We start from the raw sequence: 7,842 nt of genomic DNA on the forward strand, positions 1-7,842 counted from the left end.
CTTCTCTGAAAGCAGGGACTGATCTCACCCAAATCCCCACTGTAAGGTCTCTGACAGGAACAGGCTCAAGCTCAGGAAACACAGAATCTTTATGTGAATTAAGTGTCACTGGACAGTGGACATTTTAATTACTAATGTGAAAACACTTTATTAGTAAAAGTTGACATTGTTACCATTTGAAAATGGCTGGAAAGATTATGAGACATTCTAAAGATGTTATCCAGGAGCAGGGAAAGAACTGCTTACATGGTACAGGCAGGATAGATAAAGGAATAAAATTGTTGTTCTTCTACTTTAATCACACGCCATGAGTACTCTTACTGTTAGGATATCATGGGTAAACATGGATTGAGTCTGCTAGGTGCCAAGCACTCTGCCAAGCATGTTACATTAGGTACCTCACTTATCACTCACCACCATAGGAACTTGGTATTATTGTTCTACTCACTATAGTGGAATAATTTTACCTACAAGTTCAATAACTTGCCCTGAATATTAAGAAACTGCTGGGTATTTAAATATTAATTGAACAAAAGATGAATGACAACATGTTGTAGAAGATAAGGAATAAATTAGATCATAATGCTAGAGAACCTGGAATTCTGTGCTCCTGAGACTTTATTTAAAAAAAGAAATGACCCACCCCAGATGGAGTCACTGTGCTAAGCTCAGAAAAGCAAAACCAATACAATATTGTAAAGTAAAAAAAAATTTTTAAATTAAAATTTAAAAAAAAAGAAGGAAAGGAAAAAAGAAAAGTAAACTGAGACATAAAACCTAACCTGTTAAGATTTACTGTTTCTTCCTGGTTCAGTTTTGGAAAGTTGTACTTTTTTAAGAATTTGTCCATTTCTTCCACATTGTCCATTTTATTGGCATATAATTGCTGATAGTAGTCTCTTATGATCTTTTGTATTTGTGTGTTGTCTGTTGTGATCTTTCCATTTTCATTTCTAATTTTATTGATTTGATTTTTCTCCCTTTGTTTCTTGATGAGTCTGGCTAATGGCTTGTCAATTTTATTTATCCTTTCAAAGAACCAGCTTTTGGCTTTGTTGATTTTTGCTATGGTCTCCTTTATTTCTGCCCTAATTTTTAAGATTTCTTTCCTTCTACTAACCCTGGGGTTCTTCATTTCTTCCTTTTCTAGTTGCTTTAGTGTAGAGTTAGGTTATTTATTTGACATTTTTCTTGTTTCTTGAGGTATGCCTGTATTGCTATGAACTTTCCCCTTAGCACTGCTTTTACAGTGTCCCATAGGTTGGGGGTTGTTGTGTTTTCATTTTCATTCATTTCTATGCATATTTTGATTTCTTCTGTGATTTGTTGGTTATTCAGCAGCGTGTTGTTAAGCCTCCATATGTTGGAATTTTTAATATGTTTTCTCCTGCAATTGAGATCTAATCTTACTGCATTGTGGTCAGAAAAGATGCTTGGAATGATTTCAATTTTTTGAATTTACCAAGGCTAGATTTATGACCCAGGATGTGATCTACCCTGGAGAAGGTTCCATGTGCGCTTGAGAAAAAGGTGAAATTCATTGTTTTGGGGTGAAATGTCCTATAGATATCAATTAGGTCTAACTGGTCTATTGTATCATTTAAAGTTTGTGTTTCTTTGTTAATTTTCTGTTTAGTTGATCTATACATAGGTGTGAGTGGGGTATTAAAGTCTCCCACTATTATTGTACAGCCACTATGGAGAACAGTGTGGAGATTCCTTAAAAAACTGGAAATAAAACTGCCATACAACCCAGCAATCCCACCGCTGGGCATACACACCGAGGAAACCAGAAGTGAAATAGACACGTGTACCCCAATGTTCATCGCAGCACTGTTTATAATAGCCAGGACATGGAAGCAACCTAGATGTCCATCAGCAGATGAATGGATAAAAAAGCAGTGGTACATATACACAATGGAGTATTACTCAGCCATTAAAAAGAATACATTTGAATCAGTTCTAATGAGATGGATGAAACTGGAGCCTATTATACAGAGTGAAGTAAGCCAGAAAGAAAAACACCAATACAGTATACTAACGCATATATATGGAATTTAGAAAGATGGTAACAACAACCCTGTGTACGAGACAGCAAAAGAGACACAGATGTATAGAACAGTCTTTTGGACTCTGTGGGAGAGGGAGGGGGGATGATTTGGGAGAATTGCATTAAAACATGTATAGTATCATATAAGAAACGAATCGCCAGTCCAGGTTCGATGCAGTATACAGGAAGCTTGGGGCTGGTGTATTGGGATGACCCAGAGGGATGGTATGGGGAGGGAGGTGGGAGAGGGGTTCAGGATGGGGAATACGTGTACACTCATGGCAGATGTATGTTGATGTATGGCAAAACCAATACAATATTGTAAAGTAAAAAAAAATAATAATAATAAAAATAAAATAATTATTAAAAAAAAAACTAACCCTATTGTTAGTTACAGCCTCCTTAAGGAGTGTAGTTTTAGCTAGTCAGTCTGGAATTTTCTTGTCAACGCACTGAAATAAAATTAATACTTTCTGACGGTACTATAAAAATTTAAACATAAAATTTCTTCTCTGCCCTTAGCCTCCTCTCTTCCTACACAGTGAATTGTGTCTCTACATTATGTGTTCATTAAACCTGTCTCATTAGCAGGAACACCTGATCATCCATAAAGTTGGCAGCCTCAAGCCAACTCTTTAAAAGACAGCATTTCTTCTTGATCTTGTTTAGGGTCATATGACTCACCATGAAGGTGCTAAAATCTGATTATATAAACTGTCAAGAATACATCATTTGATGTACAGCCCTCTATCCCAAGAAACATATAAACTGTGTTTTGACTTCTAATGGGGGAACAGTTCTCTGAGCTTTCTGAGATGCTCTTCTTGGGTTATAATCCTTAAATTTGGCTTGAATAAAATTTTCAAATTATTTCTTAGATATGCTGAGGCTGATTAAATTTTTGTTGATAGCGCCAGTGAGGTAATCTAATACATAGTCCCTTTTCATCCCCCTAGGTAGCTTACCTGAACCTGAAACAATCCAGTCTTTTCTCCTTCTGCCTATAAAAGTCTCCTATTATGTATAACTTCTCTTTACTTGGTAGATGGGAAGCTACCTGATTTATGGCTTGCTAAATAAAACCAATTAAATCTTAAAATTTATTAGGCTGAATTTTTGTTTTTTGTCATTAGTAATCAGTGGCTCAGTGGTAAAGAATCTGCCCACCAATGCAGGAGATGCAGGTTTGATCCCTGGGCTGGGAAGATCCCCTAGAGAATGAAATGGCAACCCACTCTAGTATTCTTGCCTGGGAAATCCCATGGACAGAGGAGCCTGGAGGGCTACAGTTCATGGGGTCACAAAAGAGTAGCACAAGGCTTAGCAACTAAAGAACAGCAATCATTTGAAGCCATTTAAATTAGAAAAGTGGAATTATATATGGAAAATAATTTTATGGAATAATCAAACTTATGGAGAAAAGAAAGGTTTGAAGAAACCGTTTGGAGGTTTTAGAAATTCAGTCATAGATAACAATAAGTGTCTAAGAGATTAGAAGGTGAACTACTGCTTGGGTTGGTGTAAAGGTCTGTTGTGCAGCAGAGAGCATATTACACAGTTGAAGACACTCACAGTTATTGAAATAACTATAATCTCCACACTGAATATATCCATAAACTCTTCTCAGCTCAGGGTCACATGCTTGCAAACTTATTTAAAATCAAGATAGAGAATCTGAATTAGGGCAATGGAATGTGAATAAGATGGAGGGAAAGGATTAAGATAACAATAGGGAATAAGATTAAGAAGACTTTGATATTCATGTGAGGGTCAGGTAAACCTAACTATAAAGTAGAACTCATATTTAGATTTTATGCTGAGTTAGAGGAGTTATGAAAAGGAATGGGGATCCTTTGGTCTATTTAAAGGTTATTAAAATAATTTTAGAAAGTGGTAAAAGTTTCTATCAGAGAGATCAAATGGTTAAGGTCTATCAAGTCATCATGAGTTTTTATTTTATTTTATTTTATTTATTTACTTATTTTTTAAATTTTATTTTATTTTTAAACTTTACAATATTGTATTAATTTGCCAAATATCGAAATGAATCCGCCACAGGTATACCTGTGTTCCCCATCCTGAACCCTCCTCCCTCCTCCCTCCCCATACCCTCCCTCTGGGTCATCCCAGTGCACCAGCCCCAAGCATCCAGTATTGTGCATCGAACCTGGACTGGCGACTCGTTTCATACATGATATTATACATGTTTCAATGCCATTCTCCCAAATCTCCCCACCCTCTCCCTCTCCCACAGAGTCCATAAGACTGATCTATACATCAGTGTCTCTTTTGCTGTCTCGTACACAGGGTTATTGTTACCATCTTTCTAAATTCCATATATATGCATTAGTATACTGTATTGGTGTTTTTCTTTCTGGCTTACTTCACTCTGTATAATAGACTCCAGTTTCATCCACCTCATTAGAACTGATTCAAATGTATTCTTTTTAATGGCTGAGTAATACTCCATTGTCTATATGTACCACTGCTTTCTTATCCATTCATCTGCTGATGGACATCTAGGTTGCTTCCATGTCCTGGCTATTATAAACAGTGCTGCGATGAACATTGGGGTACACGTGTTTTTTTCTCTTCTGGTTTCCTCAGTGTGTATGCCCAGCAGTGGGATTGCTGGATCATAAGGCAGTTCTATTTCCAGTTTTTTAAGGAATCTCCACACTGTTCTCCATTGTGGCTGTACCAGTTTGCATTCCCACCAACAGTGTAAGAGGGTTCCCTTTTCTCCACACCCTCTCCAGCATTAATAGCTTGTAGACTTTTGGATCGCAGCCATTCTGACTGGCGTGAAATGGTACCTCATAGTGGTTTTGATTTGCATTTCTCTGATAATGAGTGATGAGTTTTTAAATCACAAAAGTGGTGTAGAAGTAGCCTTAATTATTGTGTGATTTCTTTCTTTTTTTTTTAATTTTATTTTATTTTTAAACTTTACAATATTGTATTTGTTTTGCCAAACATCGAAATGAATCCGCCACAGGTATACCCACGTTCCCCATCCTGAACCCTCTATTAATATATAACAGACCGTGGGCTAAACTCAGATTTATTTATCACAACAGTCATGTAAATTAGGAACTCTTATTACTACTCAAGTATTAATTACTGATCTACTTGATTAAATTGATAGATTGGGTTTTGAACTCAAGCATTTTGACCCAAAATATCAATTATATTCTCTACAGCACAGGTTACACAATCTAAACTGGCTCTTAAGAAGTGAAAATTGGTGCTGATCTAAAGAGAAGTGAAGTAAAGAGAGATTTTGGTTGGTCTCAGTGTTTTCAACACAATGAAAAAGAAGCGCAATGTACAAGACAATGCAGAATACAAGACAATTGCAAACAAGTCAAGCACAAATTAAGAAGGATGGAGGAAGACTGAAGAATTTGGAGGCTATAGAACACCATAGTGTTTTCAAAAGTATTTAATAATCTTTAAGATTTATTCAGCACTTACCAGAGCCATGAGTCATTTTAAAGTACATTGCATGAATTAATGTATTTAATTCTCACTGCAGACCTGTGAGGTGATTAAACTGAGGAACAGAGAGATTAAGTAAAGAACAAAAGGTTTTATATAGCTAATAGAAAGAGCAAAGTTTCAAACCAAGTCTGGCTTCAGAACCCATGTGTTTTACAATCTCAGAGACCCTGAAATAAGAAATACAGCATCGAGTAAGATTCAATACAAGGTTTTGCCCTGTAGACCCTCAGTCCATTTGAAATTAGATTACATTAAGTTACATTAAATTTTAGTATCACATTAGGTTTTAGTATTTCATTAAATTATTAAGTAACTTCTATAATTATTTAACAGTTATTTCTATTGCTTTCATTTAAAAGCAAACCTTTCTCTTCCTTAATAGCATTTTAAGTAGATTCACAAATCTGGTGCATTACTGTAAAAAGAGCCCATATTTTCAAGTTTTGTTTTGTTGTTGTTGTTGTTTTTTCCTTGAAAGAATTGGGATACTGTGGTAGAATGTTTTAAACAATGTCACACTAGGGCTCTTTTACAAAAGAAGAGTAATTTCCTCATGCTAATATATACTTTTGCATTTTCTGTTTCATATTAAACACTATCTAATTCCCTAATCAAATATGTAAGCACATGCATATTGGGTAGATCACTGAATCTCCCTATTCTGGGATATGCCCTTTAAAGACATTTAGTAGAAGAAAGTATGAATATGTTTATAAAACACACACACACACACACACACACAGATGAAGTTCCATGAGATACACAAGTAGAGTCTACATGTGCTTCTTTTTTCTAAACCACAGTAGCCATATTGTTGATAAATACAGACAGAAAGGTAAGCAGTCACTTGGGAGTAGTTATTAAATCTTAGGTCTCCTTAATAATTTTCCTCCATGAAAAGTCACTGTTTCCTTGATTTTTCCTTAGGAATTTTGTTCTATTCTCAGCATTCTTCTCAGGGCTCCTTTCATATCCTTGTTCCTCAGAGTATATATGAGGGGGTTGAGGGTGGAAGTTACAATAGTGTAGAAGAGTGGAAGGAACTCCCCCTGGCTATGGCCATAGAATCTCTTTGGTTGAATGTATATGGCTGAGCTGGTCCCAAAGAAGAGGGACACCACCAGCAGATGGGAACCGCAGGTCCCTAGAGCCTTACACCAAGCTTGGAATGACTTAATTTTTTTCACTGCTTGCACGATGAATCCATAAGAGACCAATATCAATGCCACAGGAAGAAGAAGGAGAACTAATGTGGCCACAAAAAGCTGGACTTCATTTGCATGGATGTCAAAGCGGGCCAAATTGATCATGGCAGGCACTTCGCATAAGAAGTTGTGCACATGGCGATGTCCACAGCGAGGAAGGTGAAGGGTGATGGTTCCTTGGATAAGAGTGTTTTCTATTCCACATACCCAGGCTATTCCTCCTAAGGACTTACAAAATGATGGGTGCAAAACACTGGTGTAATTGAGAGGTCTGCAGCCCGCTACATAGCGGTCAAATGCCATGATGGTCAGGAGAACACACTCAGTGGAACCCAGTGAAAGGGACAAATAGAGTTGTATGGCACAGCCTGTTGATGCGATGGTATTGGCTGGTCCCTTCAGGTTCCACAATAACTGGGGGACGATGCTGGTAGTTAAGAAAAGGTCAAGAAAGGAGAGATTTGTGAGGAAGAAATACATAGGTGTGTGAAGTTTGGAGTCCAGTCAGGAGACCAGGATAATGGCTGTGTTGCCCAGGATGGTCAAAAGATAGGATATCAAAATGACCACAAAAAGGATGGCCTCCAATTGAGGCTGGTCTGAGAATCCAAGCAAAATAAAATCTCCCCCAGATGTTTCATTATTTTCTTCCATTAGTCTGTTATTGTAAAAGAGAAAAATGGACACAAAATTCAATTGAGGGAAATAACATTATTACTATTTACTTCTAAAATTTGAAGTAAACTCAGATTTTCATAACTAGTCAGTTTTCACGGAGAAGGAAAAATGGTAATTATTAAAAAGGCATTCTTAAAAACAAAGGCATTGTTTTGTGTCATCATTTCTTGACTCAAATATTTGACCCATCCTCTTTTTTTGTGTGTAACCATTCTCTTTTCCCATTTGTTGAAAATTATTAAGGTAATTTTTCTAAGAAGAAAAGAAAAGCTCTCAGTTTGAGTCGCTACGTAAGTCTGTTAGTAGAAGCGGGAGGAAAAGAGGATAGGAATGCTGAAGCAAATTTAAGCGCCTAGTAGGAAATGAATTAGGAGTGATCATTGTTTGTTTCCACAGAAATTACAA

General features: G+C 36.6%; 1 pseudogene; it reads right to left on the reverse strand.

The window, feature by feature from the left end:
- Positions 1–6,459: 6,459 nt before the first annotated feature.
- On the reverse strand, positions 6,460–7,413 carry LOC113881476 (annotated as a pseudogene).
- Between the last annotated feature and the right edge of the window lie 429 nt (positions 7,414–7,842).

The sequence above is a fragment of the Bos indicus x Bos taurus genome, chromosome 23 (genome assembly GCF_003369695.1).
Source record: "Bos indicus x Bos taurus breed Angus x Brahman F1 hybrid chromosome 23, Bos_hybrid_MaternalHap_v2.0, whole genome shotgun sequence".
Classification (NCBI taxonomy): Eukaryota; Metazoa; Chordata; class Mammalia; order Artiodactyla; family Bovidae; genus Bos; species Bos indicus x Bos taurus.